Genomic DNA, 21,681 nt, shown 5'->3' with positions numbered 1-21,681 from the left:
CCTTGTATTGTGAGAAAGGGAGAAAAGTACTTCTTTCTCTACTTTCTCCATCCCATGCATAATCTTGTAAACCTCTATCATGTTACCCCGCAGTCGAGGTTTCTCCAAGCTAAAGCTAAAGAGGCCCAAGCGTTTTAACTCTCTTCATAGGGAAAGTGTTCCAAACCTTTAATCATTCTAGTTGCCCTTTTCTGGACTTTTTTCCAATGCTATAATTAGTGCAAGAGGCTGTCAGTTACTGCAAGAGGCTGTCCATCTGCCCTTTCCCCTGACAATCTGGCCCTAGAGGCTCTCCATCACCCCTTTCACCCTGCCCATCTGGCCCTAGAGGCTGCCAATCTCCCCTCTTGCCTGTCAAACTAGCCCTAGAGGCTGCCAATCTCCCTTTCCCCCCCGTCAATCTAGTGCTAGAGGCTGTCAGTCTCCCCTTTCCCCTGACAATCTAGTCCTAGAGCACGGATGGGGAACCTTTTTTCTGCCAAGTGCCATATGGATATTTATAACATCATTTGCGGGCCATAAAATTATCAACTTAAAAAACAGTGCTCCATCGAGAGAGAATGATTCAGACTAGCAAAAATAATGCAAATAATTGTTTTTCTATTTGAAGATGTGGGGAGAGCCTAATCTGGCACGCACACACACACGCGCGTTCGCGCAGCCTACCACCCTAGGCAAATGCATAGGTCCAGGGCTTTTTTACAGAAAAAGCCCAGCAGGAACTCAGTAGCATATTAGACCACATCCCATAATATTAGCATATTAGGTCACACACTCATTACATTAGCATATTAGGCCACATCATCTGTGATAATCAAGTGCAAACTGAACTGTGACAGTAACTTTTCCAGGCCCTGCAGCACTTCTGGCTGGCCAGCAAGGCCCCACAGAAGTTACATCTGGGCTGTGTGATCTCTGCCTGGCCCTGGGGAGGCTGCTGCACAGTCCAGCTGAGCCCCACAATCCTCGCTGGCCAGCCAGGCCCCAGGGAGGCTGCCATATAGCTCAGTTCAGTCCAGCAATCCCTGAGGACCACACCAAGTGACCTTGAGGACCGTATGCGGCCCTCGGGATGGAGGTTCCCCACCCCTTTTCTAGAGGCTGTCAATTTCCCCTTTCTCCTCTCAATCTAGCCCTACATGCTGTCCATCTCCCCTTTCCCCTCTCAATCTGGCCCTAGAGGCTGCCAATCTCCCTTTCCCACTGTCCATCTGGCCCTAGAGGCTGCCAGTCTCCCCTCTTGCCTGTCAATATGGCCCTAGAGGCTGTCAGTCTCCCTTTTCCCCTGTCAATCAGGCCCTGGAGGGCGTTAACCTCCCCTTTCCCCTGAGAATCTAGTCCTAGAGGCAGTCCATCTCCCCTTTCCCCTGTCAATCTAGCCCTACATGCTGTCCATCTCTCCTTTCCCCTGTCAATCTTGCCATAGAGGCGCTCCATCTCCCCTTTCCCCTGTCAATCTGGCCCTAGAGGCTGCCAATCTCCCCTCTTGCCTGTCATTATAGCCCTAGAGGCTGTCAATCTCCCTTTCCCCTCATCAATCTAGTGCTAGAAGCTGTCAACCTCCCCTTTCCCTTGAAAATGCAGACCTAGAGGCTGTCAACCTCCTGTTTCCCTTGCCAATCCAGTACTAGAAGCTGGCAGACTACCTTTTCCCCTGTCAATCCAGTCCTGAAAGTTGGCAAAGCACATTTTCCCCTGTCATTCCAGTCCTGGAAGTTGGGAGAGTACATTTCCCCCTGTCAATTCAGTCTTGCAGGTTGGGAAAGTACCTTTTTCCCTGTCAATCCTGTCCTGGAGGTTGGTAATGCACCTTTCCCCCTGTCAATCCAGTCTTGGAGGTTGGGAAAGTACATTTTCCCCTGTCATTCCAGTCCCGGAGGCTGGCAAAGTACATTTTCCCCTGTCAATCCAGTCCTGGAGGTTGGGAAAGTACATTTCCCCCTGTCAATCCAGTCCTGAAGGTTGGGAAAGCACCTTTTCCCCTGTCAATCCTGTATTGGAGGTTTGCAAAGCAGCTTTCCCCCTGTCAATCCAGTCCTGGAGGCTGGGAGAGTATATTTCCCCCTGTCAATCCAGTCCTGGAGGTTGGCAAAGTACATTTTCCCCTGCCATTCCAGTCCTGGAGGTTGGCAAAGTGCATTTTTACCCTGTCATTCTAGTCCTGGAGGTTGGCAAAGTACATTTCCCCCTGTCATTCCAGTCCTGGAGGTTGGCAAAGTACATTTTCCCCTGTCAATCCAGTCCTGGAGGCTGGCAAAGTACATTTTCCCCTGTCAATCCAGTCCTGGAGGCTGGCAAAGTACATTTCCCCCTGTCATTCCAGTCCTGGAGGCTGGCAAAGTACATTTCCCCCTGTCATTCTTGTCCTGGAGGTTGGCAAAGTACATTTCCCCCTGTCATTCCAGTCCTGGAGGTTGGCAAAGTACATTTTCCCCTGTCATTCCAGTCCTGGAGGTTGGCAAAGTACATTTCCCCCTGTCAATCCAGTCCTGGAGGCTGGCAAAGTACATTTTCCCCTGTCAATCCAATCCTGGAGGTTGGCAGACGATTGTCCATAGGAAACAATAGCAGAGCCTGAATGGGAGCCTGGATGGCCCATAGGATATAATGGGAGAGAAGATTATCCATTCCAGGTTTTTGTTGCAGCCGTTTCTGTGCTTCAATGTATTTCAATGAAGCCCATGCAAGTCAATGGACCATCTTCTCTCTCATTATATCCTATGGACCACCCAGGCTCTGCTATTGTTTCCTATGGACCATCTTGTCATTCATTTTAGTATGTCCCCTTTGTCGGCCCTCATTCATTGCTCTGAAGAGCCTTTCTGCTGCTGTGGCATCAAAGGCTTCAGGAACAACATTCTTCTTGCTGGTATCACGGCTACTGTCAGTAGGGATGGACACAAACCTTGTCACAAACCTAATTTCATGATGAACATGGCCGATTCATGAGTTTGCGAACCAAGGTTCATACTCATCCCTATCTATAACCCTCCACGTTGCTTTTGGAGGGTCGTGAGATTTGGGAAGCGGGTGGCGACAGAAAAAAAGGCAGCTCTAAATCTCTCTCACATTTAAAAGACTGTTATTAAAGGAGGAGCTTGCAGGGCAGGCAGAGGAAATAGTGGTGATAAGTTTCTAAGTAAGCAAAGCTCCCACTTGGTAGCCTTCCAGAGTCAGAGACGGTGAGGATGCCAGCCAGTTATCCAGTTAAGCAGGGGAGGTTTGCATTCCTCTAAAACTCTGCTTCCATTTGAGAGAGTTAAGATGGGAAAGGTAAAATCCTCAGGGTTAAAACAAAAAAAAAGTTAAAAGAGGCTTATCATAGACTTATCATTACAGAGCCATAGAGCTGCACATCTGCCTCCCTCCAATGCTCGACCGCTGCCTTTTTAGACCTCAAGGCGGCGTTTGACTCAGTTCCCAGAGAGTTGCTTTGGGTTAAGTTGGCCAGGATGAACATGGATCCCAGATTGCTTACCTTGATTAAAAAACTGTATACACGTACCAGCTGTCAAGTTAAGTACAACCTTCAGGGAAATCTAACTTCGGAAATTCCAATTTGTAAGGGTGTGAAACAGGGCTGTATCCTTGCCCCAGCACTTTTAAATCTTTTTTTAAATGATCTTGCCCCTGTTTTATATGCAATCGATGGGCATGCCCCTAAAATTGCTCACCGTCACGTTCCCATCCTTTTATATGTGGATGATGCCGTCTTACTGTCATGTTCCCAAATTGGATTGAGGCGTCTATTATACCAAGTTATGACCTATCTCAATAACAACAAGTTAACCCTGAATTATGGAAAAACAAAGATTTTAGTTTTTTCTAAGTCTTGGAAGCAACAATTATGGTCAGTCCAGGGAAACCCTATTGAACAGGTCAAAACCACCAAATATCTGGGGATTAATTTTTCCTACAATGGGAGCTGGGCAACCCATCACAAGTGCGCTCTAACAGTGGCAAGAACTAGTGCCTTGGCTATTGCCCGTTTTTTTTTATCTGAAAGGGAACCGATATGTCCCTATGGCCTTAAGAGCTTTCAATGCGAAATCTAGCCCCCAACTCTTATATGGTGCCCCCATATGGATCAGTGCCTTCAACTACACCACTGAAGACCTACAATCCTTCTTTTTGAGGAAAATACTAGGATTACCCAACTGTGTTCCTTATGCTGCAATTTGCATGGAAACTGGACTGTTGCTGCTGGAAACTCACGCCTGGCTTTTGACCTTTAAGTTTTGGCTGCGCCTTTTATTTAACTCTGATCAGAATTCTTTCACCTTTTTGATGCTGATGGACCATCATGCATCCAAATGGTTGACTCTGATCCAAAAGAAAATCACATCCATAGGAATTTCCTTGGATGCATTTTATCTATCCTCTGCTTCTGTGGTATTTCAATCCATCAAACGCAGACTACTAGATATCCAGTTGCAACGTCTAACTGAGGCAGCTCAGAAAACTCAGAAAGCTATCTGGGTTTATCCCAGACTCCTGGGCTTTTAGCTCCCTATTTCCTCTTTTTAACTGATCCTCACCAAAGAAGAGCACTCATGCTGGCTAGATTTAATGCATTACCATCGGCCATCCTCTCCGGAAGATGCCACAGAATCCCCCGCAATCTTAGACGATGCCCTTGTAGCCAAGGAGTCATCGTAACGGTCCCTCATGTTCTTCTGGACTGCCCTTTCTATAGCAGTCCACGAGCAAGATACCTAAATGCTCTGCTCTTTGACCATCAAGGCCTTTCTGACAATGCCAAGGTTCGCTTTTTACTCCACGGGAAACACAACTTTGTCACTATTCACATTGCTTGCTTTTTACAGGTTGCGATCCAAATCAGAGAGGCTTTTACTCATGCATAGCCCACAGCTATTTTATGTCATTTAACTTTTGCTGGTTTTTTAAAGGTTTTATTATATCCTATATGTTGGTTTTAAAATACTGTATTCTTATATCAATGCCAATAAAGGTCTATGGTATGGTATGGGAAGCGTGTGGTAACCAAAATATATAAGACAATTGGTAACGTCAGGTGTTAGCAGTTGTTTCTATGTGTTCATGTAAGTAATTAATACCCCCTGAGAACTGTCAAGTAAATTGGGTTTGCAAGCAACCTACATAGATCTTAATGACAGTTGGTCATCTAGGTTCATTTTGGTGAAAGATCTAGGTTAGATGAAGAATGAGATTGAGTAGTCAATTACTATATGACAGCTAGGCTATTATAACTGAGGCCCAAGTTTCAGCCAGGTATAGAGATGTCAAGCCAGGAGGTTGGGTTATGCTATGCATGATGCCTGAAGATGCCTTGAGGAAGACACCTTCAGAGGTCTTCAGGTCTTCCACTCTGATACACTGCTGCAGATGCTGCTTGTCATGCTTCTCCTGCTATTTGAAGCTGTATGCTGTTAGTAGTAAGCTATTACTGCAGGAGGAGTAAGTATGCTGCAGGAGGAGAAGCTGACACCATTGTGTGCACGAACCTCATGAAATGAAACAGTTTGGTAACTGGGAAGGTCCATGAAGGTTTGTGGTTTGTGCAGAGCCACACAAACTGAAATGAAGGGGAGCCACTTAAACAGCATTTAAAGAGGACTGTATATTTTAATATATATATATATACAATGAAGATAGAATGCCAGCAGGGGGTTGGGGGCTTTCCAGTGTTTTGCACTGAGTGTCACATGTATGACTATCTGCCCAAAGGACAGAAGTCTTGGGTGTGTGCTCGATGCAAGGAGCTCCTGGTCCTCAGGGAACAAGTTCGTACCCTTGAGGCCGAGGTGACTGCCCTGGAGAAGCAGAGACGGTCAGTTAGGCACTTGGGGAAGACTCTCGGGGGCGTATTAGATGAGCCCCGCTCTGAACGTAGCAGCCCCGTTGCTGCCAGAGAGCGTGAGGGTCGAGAGGGAACAGGGCACCGTGCTGAGGATAAGGGGAATGCGCCCTCAGAAGGGACCTCTTCTTCGGTTGGTGAGCGGGAATCCTTTCGCGCCAAGGAACCATCCCTGAGCAGGGGGAGAGGGGGGGTATTGGTAGTTGGTGATTCGATCATTAGGCAAGTAGACAGCCGGGTGGCGAAACCGCGTACTGACCGTATGGTGACTTGCCTGCCTGGTGCGAAGGTAGCGGACATTACGCGTGTAGTAGATAGACTGATAGACAGTGCTGGGGAGGAGCCTGTGGTCGTGGTGCATGTTGGCACCAACGATGTGGGGAAATGCAGTCGTGAGGTCCTGGAGGAAAAATTTAGGCTGCTAGGCGGGAGACTTAAGGCCAGGACCTCCAAGGTAGCCTTCTCGGAAGTGCTACCTGTTCCACGTGCAGGGCAGGAGAGACAGGCACAAATTAGAAGTCTCAATGTGTGGATGAGACGATGGTGTAAAGAGGAAGGGTTTAAGTTTGTTAGGCACTGGGATGCTTTCTGGAACAAGCGGGAGCTGTACAAAAGAGACGGTCTCCACTTGTCCCCGGATGGAACCAGGCTGCTGGCGCTTAAAATCAAAAAGGTGGCAGAGCAGTTTTTAAACTAAATCTTGGGGGAAAGCCGACAGGAGATGAAATGTCTCTGGTTCGGGAGGACTCGTCTCCAAGAGATGAAGGGTTAGCTGCTATTTTTCTACCGGGTAACGGACCGGAGTTGTCCACTGTGAAGGTGACAAACAATATGGACTGTCTGCCAGTGTCTCGAGGCGGCAGGAGGAAGGTGGCGAGCCTAGCTCGCCTGGGAAATTATAGATGTTTGTATGCAAATGCTAGAAGTGTTCAAAGTAAAATTGGTGAATTGGAATGTTTAGTGCTGGGAGAAAACATAGACATTGTGGGAATTTCAGAAACTTGGTGGAATGAGGAGAATCAGTGGGACACGGTGATTCCTGGATATAAGCTATATCGGAAGGATAGGGAGGGAAGGGTTGGAGGTGGGGTGGCTCTGTATGTCAGAGAGGATATACGGTCCAGTAAGGCTGAGATCAGAGAATTAGATTCACTTTTAGAAATGCTTTGGGTTGAAATAGAGGGCCCAAAAGGAAATTTAACTATGGGAGTTTGTTATCGCCCACCAAATCAAAAGAGAGAGGACGATTATAATATGATGGAAGGCTTAAAGATAGCGGCTAAACGTAAAAACTGTGTTGTAATAGGTGATTTTAACTACCCGCAGATTGATTGGGTCAATATGTGTTCTGGTCGAGAGAAAGAGATTGAGTTTCTTGATGCTCTCAATGACTGTGCTATGGAGCAGATGGTCTCAGAACCTACCAGGGGTGGGGCGATCCTGGATTTGGTCCTAAGTAATGCCCAAGACTTGGTGAGAGATGTAAAAGTGATTGCGCCGCTTGGGAGCAGTGACCATAATGTTATTGATTTCACCGTTTGTATAAATAGGGAGTTGTCCAAAAAGACCACCACAACCACGTTTAACTTTAAAAGGGGTAAATACACTGAGATGAGGAGGCATGTGAGGAAGAAACTGAAAGGAAAGGTACATACGGTCAAAACCCTTGAGAAAGCTTGGACGCTATTTAAAACTATAATCCTAGAAGCTCAGATAAAATACATACCACAAGTTAGGAAAGGCACAAACAGGCATAAGAAAAGGCCTGCGTGGTTAACAAACAAAGTAATGGAAGCTGTAAAAGGTAAGAAGGACTCCTTTAAGCGGTGGAAAACCAGTCCAAGTGAGATTAGTAAAAGGGAACACAGGCTGTGGCAAATCAAATGCAAGACTGTGATCAGGCAGGCAAAAAGGGACTATGAGGAGCATATTGCAAAAAACATAAAGACCAACAATAAAACTTTCTTCAAATATATTAGAAGTAGGAAACCAGCCAGGGAGGCAGTGGGGCCCTTGGATGACCATGGGGTAAAAGGATTACTGAAGGAGGATAGGGAAATGGCTGAAAAGCTAAATGAATTTTTTGCCTCCGTCTTCACTGTAGAAGACGAGAACTTTTTGCCCGCCCCAGAACCACTAATTTTGGAAGGGGTGTTGAAAGACCTGAGTCAGATTGAGGTGACAAATGAGGAGGTCCTACAACTGATAGACAAATTAAAAACTAATAAGTCACCGGGTCCGGATGGCATACATCCGAGAGTTCTGAAGGAACTCAAAGTTGAACTTGTGGATCTTCTAACAAAAATCTGTAATCTTTCATTGAAATCTGCCTCCATTCCTGAGGACTGGAAGGTAGCAAATGTCACCCCCATCTTTAAAAAAGGTTCCAGAGGAGATCCGGGAAACTACAGGCCAGTCAGTCTGACTTCAATACCGGGAAAGTTGGTAGAAACCATTATCAAGGACAGAATGAGTAGGCACATTGATGAACACGGGTTATTGAGGAAGACTCAGCATGGGTTCTGCAAGGGAAGATCTTGCCTCACTAACCTGTTGCATTTCTTTGAGGGGGTGAACAAACATGTGGACAAAGGAGACCCGATAGATGTTGTTTACCTTGACTTCCAGAAAGCTTTTGATAAAGTTCCTCATCAAAGGCTCCTTAGAAAGCTTGAGAATCATGGAGTAAAAGGACAGGTCCTCTTGTGGATCAAAAACTGGCTGAGTAATAGGAAGCAGAGAGTGAGTATAAATGGGCAGTCTTCGCAGTGGAGGACGGTAAGCAGTGGGGTGCCGCAGGGCTCGGTACTGGGTCCCATGCTTTTTAACTTGTTCATAAATGATTTAGAGTTCGGAGTGAGCAGTGAAGTGGCCAAGTTTGCGGATGACACTAAATTGTTCAGGGTGGTGAGAACCAGAGAGGATTGTGAGGAACTCCAAAGGGATCTGTTGAGGCTGGGTGAGTGGGCGTCAACGTGGCAGATGCGGTTCAATGTGGCCAAGTGCAAAGTAATGCACATTGGGGCTAAGAATCCCAGCTACAAATACAAGTTGATGGGGTGTGAACTGGCAGAGACTGATCAAGAGAGAGATCTTGGGGTCATGATAGATAACTCACTGAAAGTGTCAAGACAGTGTGCGTTTGCAATAAAAAGGGCCAACGCCATGCTGGGAATTATTAGGAAGGGAATTGAAAACAAATCAGCCAGTATCATAATGCCCCTGTATAAATCGATGGTGCGGTCTCATTTGGAGTACTGTGTGCAGTTCTGGTCGCCGCACCTCAAAAAGGATATTATAGCTTTAGAGAAGGTGCAGAGAAGGGCAACTAGAATGATTAAAGGGCTGGAGCACTTTCCCTATGAAGAAAGGTTGAAACGCTTGGGACTCTTTAGCTTGGAGAAACGTCGACTGCGGGGTGACATGATAGAGGTTTACAAGATAATGCATGGAATGGAGAAAGTAGAGAAAGAAGTACTTTTCTCCCTTTCTCACAATACAAGAACTCGTGGGCATTCGATGAAATTGCTGAGCAGACAGGTTAAGACGGATAAAAGGAAGTACTTCTTCACCCAAAGGGTGATTAACATGTGGAATTCACTGCCACAGGAGGTGGTGGCGGCCACAAGTATAGCCACCTTCAAGAGGGGTTTAGATAAAAATATGGAGCACAGGTCCATCAGTGGCTATTAGCCACAGTGTAATGGAGCACAGGTCCATCAGTGGCTATTAGCCACAGTGTATGTGTGTATATAACATTTTTTGCCACTGTGTGACACAGAGTGTTGGACTTGATGGGCCGTTGGCCTGATCCAACATGGCTTCTCTTATGTTCTTATGTTCTTATGAACCTCTATTTCCCCAGTTTGTGCCCATCCTTAACTGCCAGTGTCCAAGAGTCTAGCTGCAAGGAGCATCTCCATTCCAGAGAGCCACTGCAAGACCATCACTGCAACCAAGGAGACTTGGCTGCTTGCAGTTTGCATTGGGCGGATGAATTGACCTGGCAGCTAGGGGGGCATGAGTTTTTAAAAAAACACAAAACAAAAACAAAATATAGATATGGTTAGTAATAACAACAACAACAAAAGGGATTGTAATACTCAGGGCTTCTTTTGTAGAAAAATCCCAACAGGAACTTATTCCCATATTAGGACATACCCCCTGACATCACCATTGTGTCACACAGGGATTTTATGTAGAAAAAGCCCAGCAGGAACTCATTTGCATATTAGGTCCCACACCCTGACACCAAGCCAGCCAGAACTGCATTCCTGTGCATTCCTGCTCAAAAAAAGCCCTGGAAATACTGTGGGCGTTGGTCTTTAAGCTACAGCTGATGACTTTGTGCTGTTTATGGTGGGCTTTTTGTCAGGTTTTACAAAGATTATTTGCTTGGCTTATTATTAATTCTTGTTGACTAGTGCTTAGTGTTTGTTTATACTACCAGTTAGTTACCCTCCTGATCTTGTCTCTGGGATCTGGTTATTATAATTGTGAGCAGTTACTTTTTCCATAGGCTCCTATGGGGTCTCCAAGGATCTCTAATTCCTTCCCCCCCCTCAGTTTTAGATAAATTGTGCATTCTGTTGGTGGCAGCGTATATATAGTCTGTTACAAGTAGTGATAAATATTTTATTCAAGCTTCATATATCTAACCGTTGGATTGCTGTAAATTCAGTTGGCAATATGCATTCAAAATGAGCTGCCCCACTGGCAAAAACAATGCAAATTTATGGCAAGTGCCCTCTGCAAGGAATGCTACTAAAGACAAGTAAGGAACAGCTGCCGTTCAAGACTGGGTCTGTTTTGGCTTGTTGGATTGGCTCAGCCTGTAAGTCATGGCAGACCTTTGGATGGCTCATTTCTTAATTACATCTGGCTGCAGGCTTTGCCTTTTCAAGACAATCATAATAATATAATAATAATAATAAATTTTATTTATATCCCGCCCTCCCGCCTAGGCAGGCTCAGGGCGGCTAACAACAGTTCAATAAAATTATACAATATAAGGTAAATTAAAACAACAATTAAATTATACAGTAGTTTAAAAACAACAATCTAAAACCAGTTCCAGTTGTCTGGGTCGTTCCATAATTTAGACGGCAGTGATCTTCTTGATGTTATTCTGTATATTTATATTATGGCAGGGGTCACTAGATAAAATCGTTGGTGGATTAAACAGCCATCCTATCAATGGTCTACAAAGGCCTGCTTGAAAAGAGTGGTCTTACAGGCCCTGCGGAATTGGTCCAAATTCCGCAGGGCCCGTACCTCCTCCGGGAGTTGATTCCAAAGGCACGGGGCTATAACAGAGAAGGCCCGTGCCCGGGTACTCTGTAATTTTGCCTCCTTTGGCCCAGGGATAGTCAGCATGTTCTTCCCTGCTGACCTCAGTGCTCTCTGGGGCTCATATGGGGAGAGACGGTCCCTCAGGTAGGCAGGTCCTCGGCCATATAGGGCTTTAAAGGTGATAACCAGCACTTTGTATCGGACCCGGTATGTAACTGGCAGCCAGTGCAGTTCACGCAGCCCCGGCTGTATATGCTCCCTTGACAATCATCCTTGACTGTCTCCCTAATTTTTCTCAGATTCTTCATGTTTGTTGGCTGATCTGGTTCCCCAGAATGTGTCTTTTGCCTGACCACTTTTCAAGTTTTGGCAGCTGAACTAGGGGTTCCCTTCGCTGAGGGGAAAACCGAGAGTCCTACCATTCAGCTCACAAATCTGGGAATATTACTGGACTCCAACCTAGGCGTTTCACATCTTCCAGATTAAACTTTCTGCTCTTTGTTCTTTATCACACCATAGGATTTTTTTTAATGCACTCTTAAGGAGGTGCTGTCCCTATTAGGTCATCTCCATTTCACGTGCAAGGTAGTTGCACCTGGCAGGGCCTTTTCATTGTGTGGAGATGATGGGAGGCTTTTCATTGTTTGGAAATCTGCGCTCCTTCATGCTGCAGTTCTGACAATCACCTCCTTTCCTTCAAGGGCATCGGTGTTGTTTCCAGCAAGTACCACATAATGCTGCACTGCTCTAAAACTGACCAACGGGTCCTTAATTTCATCATGCCAGCCCCTCTGGAACCCCATGCCTAGTACAATACACGATTCAATTCATCTCTGTTAGACTGCCCATGCTTGGCACATTTTTCCATCGTACCAAAGGTTTCTACCTCTGTAGATTTCAGTTTGCCAGCATGCTGTATAGGTGTGTGGCAATTTGGTACCCATTCCTTCTGTATAGGCATGGCCACCCCTGCATTCAAACTGGGGGTCCCATCCCAAAAATCCAGGCCATTGGCCGCTGGCACTCTGCTAGTTTTTGCTCTGACATTTGGCCATGGTTATTCTAAAATTCTGTCTTATTCCAGTCCATACAGGTCAGCCCAGAACAGTCTGGGTTGTTGGTCATAATATTGTTTATTGGTCACAGTATGCATCTTCCGGAGTGGGAGGGATTGCTGGGTGTTGGTGATCACCTGCATGTCACCTGGCTGTACCAGAAGAGAATGTACTGGGCTTCCCTGTTGGAAACTGTGTCACAACAGCTCATTTACTGTGGCTGCCTGATACCTTAATCATCCAACTGGGAGAGAATGATCTAGTAATAATGTTGGTCACCAGGCAATTCTACCTAGGATAAAGTGAACCATGCACTCCAGATACCTGATCCCTATTCTATCTAAGTTCCTAGGTAGATCAGATCAATTTTACACATCCCTCTTCCTTGCAGACCATTCAAATGAAAGCTCCATTAAAGTGGCCAAGTTCTGTGCTAAGGTTTTATTTATAAAGAAGATGATAATCCAAACTTTTAACACCTACTAGGTATAAGAAGTTTTTAAAACTTTTTAAATTCTAATTTTCCTTAATGTTTATGCCTGTATGCAGTGTGTACTAGATGCAGACTCTATCATTATAATGCTGTTTGATATCTGGGTTGTAAATAACGTATGTAATGTAAAGATCGTATGTAGAAAATGTGTTCTGTTGCCCAAAGATGGCATTGCATCAAACCCAGGGTATGACAAAACTCATTTGCTAGAAAATATTTTGATAAAGCTGCATTACCCCCAAACCTGCTGTCCCTACTCATTATTGATATAATTAAATACTATATTTTTCCTCCTATACCTGCCCATACATGCATTAGGCTGCTTCAGCTTCTTTCCATCTGTACAGATACCTTGTGAAAGAGGCTATTCTTTATACAGTTGGAAGTACCAAAAGCAGAGTCTATATATAGCCTTTGAATGATAGCTTTCCATGATCTGCAGCCAATTCAAGTATAGCAAGTATCTTTGCAAGCATCAGGAATCCGTGTCCATCAGTGCTAGCTTGTCTGACAGTTTCTTGTCCCATTATTAATGCTTACTGCAATTGTTTGGCCATCTGAGGTTGTCATGCTCCATCACAAATGACAGTGTCCCATAACTCCTCATGGGAAATTTTAGCATTCTTGAAGACTTGATGTATCTGAAATTTCAAGGCTGTAGTCTATCATTTTGTAGCCAAGGGACAGTCAATCTCAGGTCTTTATGATGCAGTTTTTGTATTATGAAGCTATTTGATATTCCAGCCTTGGAATAGCATTAGTTGCCAATCTTCAGCACAACTTTTAACTACTTAGACAAACTGATAATGAAAACAATTCAAAATGAATCTGGTCAAGTCTGAAATAAAGATGGTCGGCACAGCAGTATACCTAGAATATTTGAAACCCGGAGCAAATAATTTTTAACACCCCTCTTCTCTATATGACAAAATTATTTTCAGTAATCATCATGAAATAAATGACAGTACCTACAATGCCTCTAGTACACAAAACCAACAAGTGTAACTTTTTAGCATAGATTGAAACTTAAATATGAGACAGTCGCAAAGTCCCACAGATGAGCTCTTCTGTCTTGTTAGCATCATTTTAAAACTGGTCTCCATGCAGAGTGGCTCTCGTGGGGGTAAAGAAACATGCCAATCTGAGCCCATGCTACAAAACAAGATCATAGCACAGTGTATTATAAAAGTATATGCTTTAGGATTGTTGCCAGATGCAACCCAAGGAATTTAAAGCATTTGTGGAATTTCTTTGGGGAAAGGATCTTTAAAAAAAATTGCAAGGGAGAAGGAGAGGGAGAAAGACAGAAATGGTTACGGATATGATGTAGGAGGGAGACTGCCTTTTGGATACGTCTCTTCCTGCAAGCACAACATAAGAACATAAGAGAAGCCATGTTGGATCACGCCAATGGCCCATCCAGTCCAACACTCTGTGTCACACAGTGGCCAAATTTATATACACACACACATACACACACACACTGTGGCTAATAGCCACTGATGGACCTCTGCTCCATATTTTTATCTAAACCCCTCTTGAAGGTGGCCATGCTTGTGGCCGCCACCACCTCCTGTGGCAGTGAATTCCACGTGTTAATCACCCTTTGGGTGAAGTACTTCCTTTTATCCATTTTAACCTGTCTGCTCAGCAATTTCATCGAATGCCCACAAGTTTTTGTATTGTGAGAAAGGGAGAAAAGTACCTCTTTCTCTACTTTTTCCATCCCATGCATTATCTTGTAAACCTCTATCATGTCACCCCGCAGTCGACGTTTCTCCAAGCTAAAATTGCAAGGGAGAAGGAGAGGGAGAAAGACAGAAATGGTTACGGATATGATGTAGGAGGGAGACTGCCTTTTGGATACGTCTCTTCCTGCAAGCACAACATAAGAACATAAGAGAAGCCATGTTGGATCACGCCAATGGCCCATCCAGTCCAACACTCTGTGTCACACAGTGGCCAAATTTATATACACACACACATACACACACACACTGTGGCTAATAGCCACTGATGGACCTCTGCTCCATATTTTTATCTAAACCCCTCTTGAAGGTGGCCATGCTTGTGGCCGCCACCACCTCCTGTGGCAGTGAATTCCACGTGTTAATCACCCTTTGGGTGAAGTACTTCCTTTTATCCATTTTAACCTGTCTGCTCAGCAATTTCATCGAATGCCCACAAGTTTTTGTATTGTGAGAAAGGGAGAAAAGTACCTCTTTCTCTACTTTTTCCATCCCATGCATTATCTTGTAAACCTCTATCATGTCACCCCGCAGTCGACGTTTCTCCAAGCTAAAGAGTCCCAAGCGTTTCAACCTTTCTTCAAAGGGAAAGTGTTCCAGCCCTTTAATAATAATAATATAATAATAATAATAATAACTTTATTTTTATATCCCGCCCTCCCCCGCCGAAGCGGGCTCAGGGCGGCTAACAGACATGGAGATCCCATGATTCATATAAAACAATGTAAACAATTTTAAATATATCAATTGCATAATAAATTATTTAAAATAGATAAAATGTATAAAATGGGTGCTAAATTCTGTAATCATAATATCCACAAGATGGCTAGATGTCCACATGTCAGATTAATCGGGTTCTATCTCGAAAGCAAGCTGGAAAAGAAATGTTTTGCAAGCCCTGCGGAATTGGTTCAGGTCCCGCAGGGCTCGCACCATCTCTGGAAGGTGGTTCCACCAACGAGGGGCCATCACTGAGAAGGCCTGCTCCCTAGTAGCCTTCAACCTAGCATCTCTTGGCCCAGGGATTGTTAGTAAGTTCTGAGAGCTAGATCTCAGTGCTCTCTGGGGCACATATGGGGAGAGGCGGTCCCAGAGGCACCCACTTCATTGTGGTGTGCCCCAGGGAGCAGTTCTCTCCCCGATGTTGTTTAACATCTTTATGCACCCCCTTGCCCAGATTGCACGGAGGTATGGGCTGGGTTGTCATCAATAGGCAGATGACACCCAGCTCTATCTATTGATGGACGGCCGGGCTGGTGATGTCCTCGGCCATATAGGGCTTTAAAGGTAATAACCAGCACTTTATAGCGAACACGGTACACAACCGGCAGCCAATGCAGATCCCGCAGCCCAGGCCGCACAGGTTCCCACCGTGGTAGTCCCTCCAGCAGCCTGGCCGCCGCGTTCTGGACTACCTGAAGTCTCCGTGTTCGGTATAAGGGCAGCCCCATGTAGAGGGCATTGCAGTAGTCTAGTCTCGAAGTGACCGTTGCGTGGATCACAGTTGCTAGGTCGCTGCGCTCCAAGAAGGGAGCCAGCTGCCTCGCCCTCTTGAGATGGAAGAAGGCGGATCTAGCAGTGGTGGCTATCTGGGCCTCCATTGATAGAGAGGATTCCAGTAGCACTCCCAGGCTTTTGACTTTGCGCACTGGTACCAGTGGCGCACCGTCAAAAGCCAGTAGGGTAATCTCCCCTCCCGGTCCGCCGCGGCCCACGCAAAGGACCTCAGTCTTCGCCGGATTCAACTTCAGCCCGCTCAGCCTGAGCCAGTCAGCCACGGCTTGTAATGCCTGGTCCAAATTTATAGGGACATCACCAGCCCGGCCGCCCATCAATAGATAGAGCTGGGTGTCATCTGCATATTGATGACAACCCAGCCCATACCTCCGTGCAATCTGGGCAAGGGGGCGCATAAAGATGTTAAACAACATCGGGGAGAGAACTGCTCCCTGGGGCACACCACAATGAAGTGGGTGCCTCTGAGACAGCTCCCCCCCAATTGCCACCCTTTGTCCCCGACCATCAAGAAAGGAGGAGAGCCACTGTAAGGCTGCGTCGGCGAGGCGGCGGGTCAGCAGCCGATGGTCGACCATATCGAACGCAGCCGATAGGTCTAGCAACAGCAATACCGCCGAGCCGCCTCGATCCAGTTGTCATCGGAGGTCATCCATGAGGGCGACCAGGACTGTTTCCGTCCCATGGCCCGGGCGGAAGCCGGACTGGCATGGGTCTAAGATGGAAGCGTCCTCCAGAAATTCCTGTAACTGCAGTACAACAGCCCTCTCGATAATTTTGCCCAAAAAGGGCAAATTTGAGACCGGCCGGTAGTGCGCCAATTCGGCCGGGTCTGATGACGGTTTTTTCAAGAGAGGGTGGACCAATGCCTCTTTCAGGGGTGTTGGAAAAACACCCTCTGAAAGGGATCGATTTATAATATCCCGTATAGGATATCTTAATTCCTCCTGGCAGGCCTTAATTAGCCAGGAGGGGCATGGGTCCAGGTCACAAGTCGTGGATCGTGCAGTACCAAGAATTCTGTCGACCTCCTCCAAGCTGAGCGTGTCAAAGCAATCCAGAGTTAAATCAGAAGACACGCATTGGGCTTCGAGTTCACTTACTGCCTCCAAATTGGCAGGGCAGTCATGGCGGAGCGATTGGACCTTATCCGCAAAAAATTTCGCAAAAGCCTCACAGCCAATCTTCAATTCCTTAGCTTTTAAGTTGCCTTGAGGCAATGTAGTCAGGTTCCGAATTATTCTAAATAATTGGGCTGGGCGCGAATTTGCAGATGCAATCTTAGCCGCAAAGTATGTTTTCTTTGCGGCCTTGATTGCCATCTCATAGGACTTCATAAACTTCCTATAAGATGTTCTAGTCGCCTCGTCACGAGTACGCCACCATTGCCTCTCTAGCCGTCTAAGGCCTTGTTTCAGCTGGCGTAATTCCGAGGTATACCACGGAGCCAGCTTAGTCCGAGGCCGCAGAGGGCGCCGAGGTGCGATCTCCTCGATGGCCCTAGAGAGCCGGCTATTCCAGGTCTCAATCAGGCCATCGAGGGAGTTGCCAGAGGGCCAGGGGTCCCGCAGAGCCATCTGGAACTGTTCCGGGTCCATTTGGCTCCGCGGGCGAGCCATAATCGGCTCCTCGCCTAAACAGGTTTGGGGAGGCATATCTACACGGGCCTTGAGGGCGAAGTGATCCGACCATGGCACTACCTCTGCAGTTATGTCGCTCACTACAATCCCAGCCGCAAAGATCAGGTCTAACATGTGTCCGGCCTGGTGGGTGGGGGTTGCAACAAATTGAGAGAGTCCCAGTGTCGCCATGGAAGACACTAGGTCCGCCGCCTGACTGGAGGACGGATCATCAGCATGGACATTGAAGTCACCCAGGATTATCAGCCTTGGGTGCTCCAACGCCCAGCCTGTCGCCGCCTCGAGCAGGGACGGTAAGGCGTTGGCTGGTGCGTTAGGCGTACGGTACACCAGCCAAATCGCCAACCCCTCTCCATCCCCCCACGCCAGACCGGCACATTCAATGCCCTCAATCTTTGGGGCCAGGAGCGCCCTGAAGGAGTAAGCCTCCCGTGCAAATAATGCCACTCCTCCCCCCTGCCCGCTAGTCCGCGATTGGTGGAAGACTGAGTAACCTGGGGGAGCTGTTTGCGAGAGGGCTACTGTATCACCCTCCCGGATCCAGGTCTCAGTCACGCAAGCCAGGTCCATATTCTGCTCGAGCATAAACTCTCGGAGAATTGAGGTCTTATTATTAATGGACCTGGCGTTGCATAACACCAATGACGGAGGCGGGTTACACCTGGCCCTACTACCTGTCACCCTTGGGATGGGCCGCAGATTGGAGGGGGGCCGAGCACCAACTTATCTCTGTCCTCCTCCCTTATAATATCTGCTCCCACCGCCATACCTCCCCCTCCCCAGGAGCACTGGAATCCCTGAGCCGGCCATTCCTCGCTGGCAGCAGCTGCTATAAGCCACTATCAAGGCTGGTATCTAATCGCTCTCTCCTCACTCCGTCTAACTAGACCCTAATTCTAATCAACCCAAGAACCCCCCCCCCCCCCAATTCCTTATATATATTTGATATAAATTAATTCCAGTAGCAATCAATTTAACTCCCTCGCTAATTCCAATCAATTTGCTAAAAATATTTATATAGTCCGATTCAAATATATAGTAATAAATAATCAATGAGTTAATTAGTAATAAATGAATTTTAAACTAGTAAATTCCGGAGTGGAGTTAGCAGTTATTAAAGTGCGATGTAAGTGCAGCTTTAGACGCTCCTTGTGAGGCAGCAGACACCAATGAAGTATAATGGGGTGTTGCCGATGAAACTACAATCAGCATGGAGTAAAGTGCACAGTGCAGAGTCCAGAACCGAGTCTCAGTAGTTTGCCCAGAAGGGCCGTGTGAATGCGCCAGATAGTTCCGAGAGGTTGCAGGCTCTGGGTGCAAGTGTAGGTCTCGTGGTTGGGGACTTACTCGTTGTATCTTGCGCAGGCTGGTGAGCCCGCGGTGGGTAGAAACCCCCCTCGTAATCATTCTAGTTGCCCTTTTCTGGACTTTCTCCAATGCTATAATATCCTTTTTGAGGTGCGGCGACCAGAACTGCACACAGTACTCCAAATGAGACCGCACCATCGATTTATACAGGGGCATTATGATACTGGCTGATTTGTTTTCAATTCCCTTCCTAATAATTCCCAGCATGGTGTTGGCCTTTTTTATTGCAAACGCACACTGTCTTGACATTTTCAGTGAGTTATCTACCACGACCCCAAGATCTTTCTCTTGGTCAGTCTCTGCCAGTTCACACCCCATCAACTTGTATTTGTAGCTGGGATTCTTGACCCCAATGTGCATTACTTTGCACTTGGCCACACTGAACTGCATCTGCCACATTGATGCCCACTCACCCAGCCTCAACAGGTTCCTTTGGAGTTCCTCACAATCCTCTCTGGTTCTCACTACCCTGAACAATTTAATGTCATCCACAAACGTGGCCACTTCACTGCTCACTCCCAACTCTAAATCACAACATTTCTTCCCTGGTCCAGCACAACTTTTCTCGATCTGTTGCTTTCCCCACTAGACTATGCTTCCCACAGAATTAACTAAGCATCACCAACCTCAAAGACTGGAGTTCTTCCAGAGTTATAATGGATCTCCAGACTACAGACATCAGTTCTCCTGTTGGAAGGTGGACTCTATGGCATCACATCCCTCCTGAGCTCCCCCTCCCTGGACTCTGCTCTCTCCAGGTATTGCCCCCAAATCTCTAGGGATTTTCCAAACTAGAGTTGGCAACCCAAGAGGCAATTAACCTGGGGCCTCCTAAAACCTTCTGATGCATACCTAGGAGAAAAAACAAACAAGTAGAAAGGAGTTGAAGCCAAAAGAAATACCAAATTGAAAAGCAGTTGAGGACAAAAACCACCCTTGGGAGATTCTTATCGTCTAATAAATTTTGCCCTTCAAAAAGGCCTGATTCAATTTATTCATGAAATAGAAAGCAAATTCTGTATTGAATATCACCTAAAAAGCAGCAACCATAGTGGTTTCACAAGGAAGTTGCTGGCATGTTAATGCTGTTTAACAGTGTAAAAGTTGTGGCAACTCAAGTCAGAGCTGGGTCCCCTAGAACCCCAAAACTTTGTGGTGGTCTCCATGTGTTTCTTTTCAGGCTCAGCCTGGGCAAGCAGTCCCCCCCCCCCGCCGCTCCACACACAGCTGCTCCCTCACACTGGCTGCAGTAAGCCAAAGGCAAGTGAATGGCAATTTAAAATGTCTGTGGTTCTGAGGAGCAATGGGCAGTGGTGAGTCTCTAGCCACAAGAGTAGTCTGGCCTACATGGCACTCAGATTTACCACATTGGCCATGTCCAGCCAGAGCAAAGGATGGCTAGCACACACACCCCTCTTCCAATAGCATGAGCCTTAAAACTGTGTGGCCAGAATGGCATTGGTGTAGTCCAGGCTCCCTGCAGGACATGGACCTGCATCAGCCTCAGCTCCTAGCCTCCCACTAGCAGTCAGCAGTTTTGCACTCCTCTTTGTGGGTAGCTAGCCACATGTGAGAAATAATTCAGGCACTAGTGTATGTGTGTGTGTGTGTGTGGGGGGGGTGTTTGGCTCAGCCTTAGGTAGCTCTAGTATTTTTAGCTGAGAGACAGGAGTTTCTGGGAGGTTTCTAGGTTCATTTATATTGATATGGAGATTGAGCTTCTGGGCACCCCCCTTATTGCCTGCACCTGGGGCAGAGGGCTACTACCACCACACCTTTAGAACACCTCTGAGTCAGCAGTTATTATTGAAGACAATGTAGTATAGTTTTGGATTTATCCCTGACTTGTTATTTATTGACTATCACCGCGTAAGAGTAAACTGCTGAAGCAGTTTCCCTGATACAGTCCAGAATAGCTTTCCCTCATGAGTGTGCATACATATTCAGTATGCTGTGATATTTTGGCATGTAACAGGCAGGGCTGTTTTTGTAGTAGGCCACACACCCCTGATGTAGCCAATCCTCCTGGAGCTTACAGTAGGCCCTGTACTAAGAGCCCTGTGAGTTCTTGGAGGATTGGCTACAACAGGGGTGTGTGATCTTATAAGCAAAGGAGTTCCTGCTACAAAAAAATCCCTGTAACAAGGTAATGTGAATCCATCCTAAAAAATCAACACTGGAACAGAATTAATCAGAAATTAATGATTGCATCTAGGAGTCATCCAGGTTTTGGAACATTCATAAGGTACAGTAGTTCTGGAAATATGTATAAAAGTGATCTCTTCAGTTTCTCAAATCTGTGCCAGTATGAAAACCTAATTTTCAATATGAAATATTTGTAACCTAGCCTTGTCCTTGATATGAATCAAGATTTTGACTGCATTCAGACGTCATGGCAAAGTACAATGAAACTCAGTTCAGACAGAAACATATTTGAATTCTACCCTTATTCTTCTTTTTTATGTAGAAATTCATGGAAAATTCTTCAGTGTGAACAAGTTCTAGTTTGCTTTGCCATATGAATACAGGAGCTGGAGTTTACTTCACTGTCTGGAGTTTATTTCACTGTCAACTGAAATTTTGAACAGGGATTAATGTATGCATGCTAGAAGAAGACAGAGGTGGGAAAGTAGAGGAAAATGTCCAAGCATAGCAACCTGCTGCGTTCATGTCTGATCAGAGTTTAGTTGCATCTTGCCATGACATCTGAATACAGTCTTTGACAGGGAAG

This window comes from Heteronotia binoei, chromosome 7 (assembly GCF_032191835.1).
Source record: "Heteronotia binoei isolate CCM8104 ecotype False Entrance Well chromosome 7, APGP_CSIRO_Hbin_v1, whole genome shotgun sequence".
Lineage (NCBI taxonomy): Eukaryota > Metazoa > Chordata > Lepidosauria > Squamata > Gekkonidae > Heteronotia > Heteronotia binoei.
Note: the sequence above shows the minus strand (reverse complement) of the source record.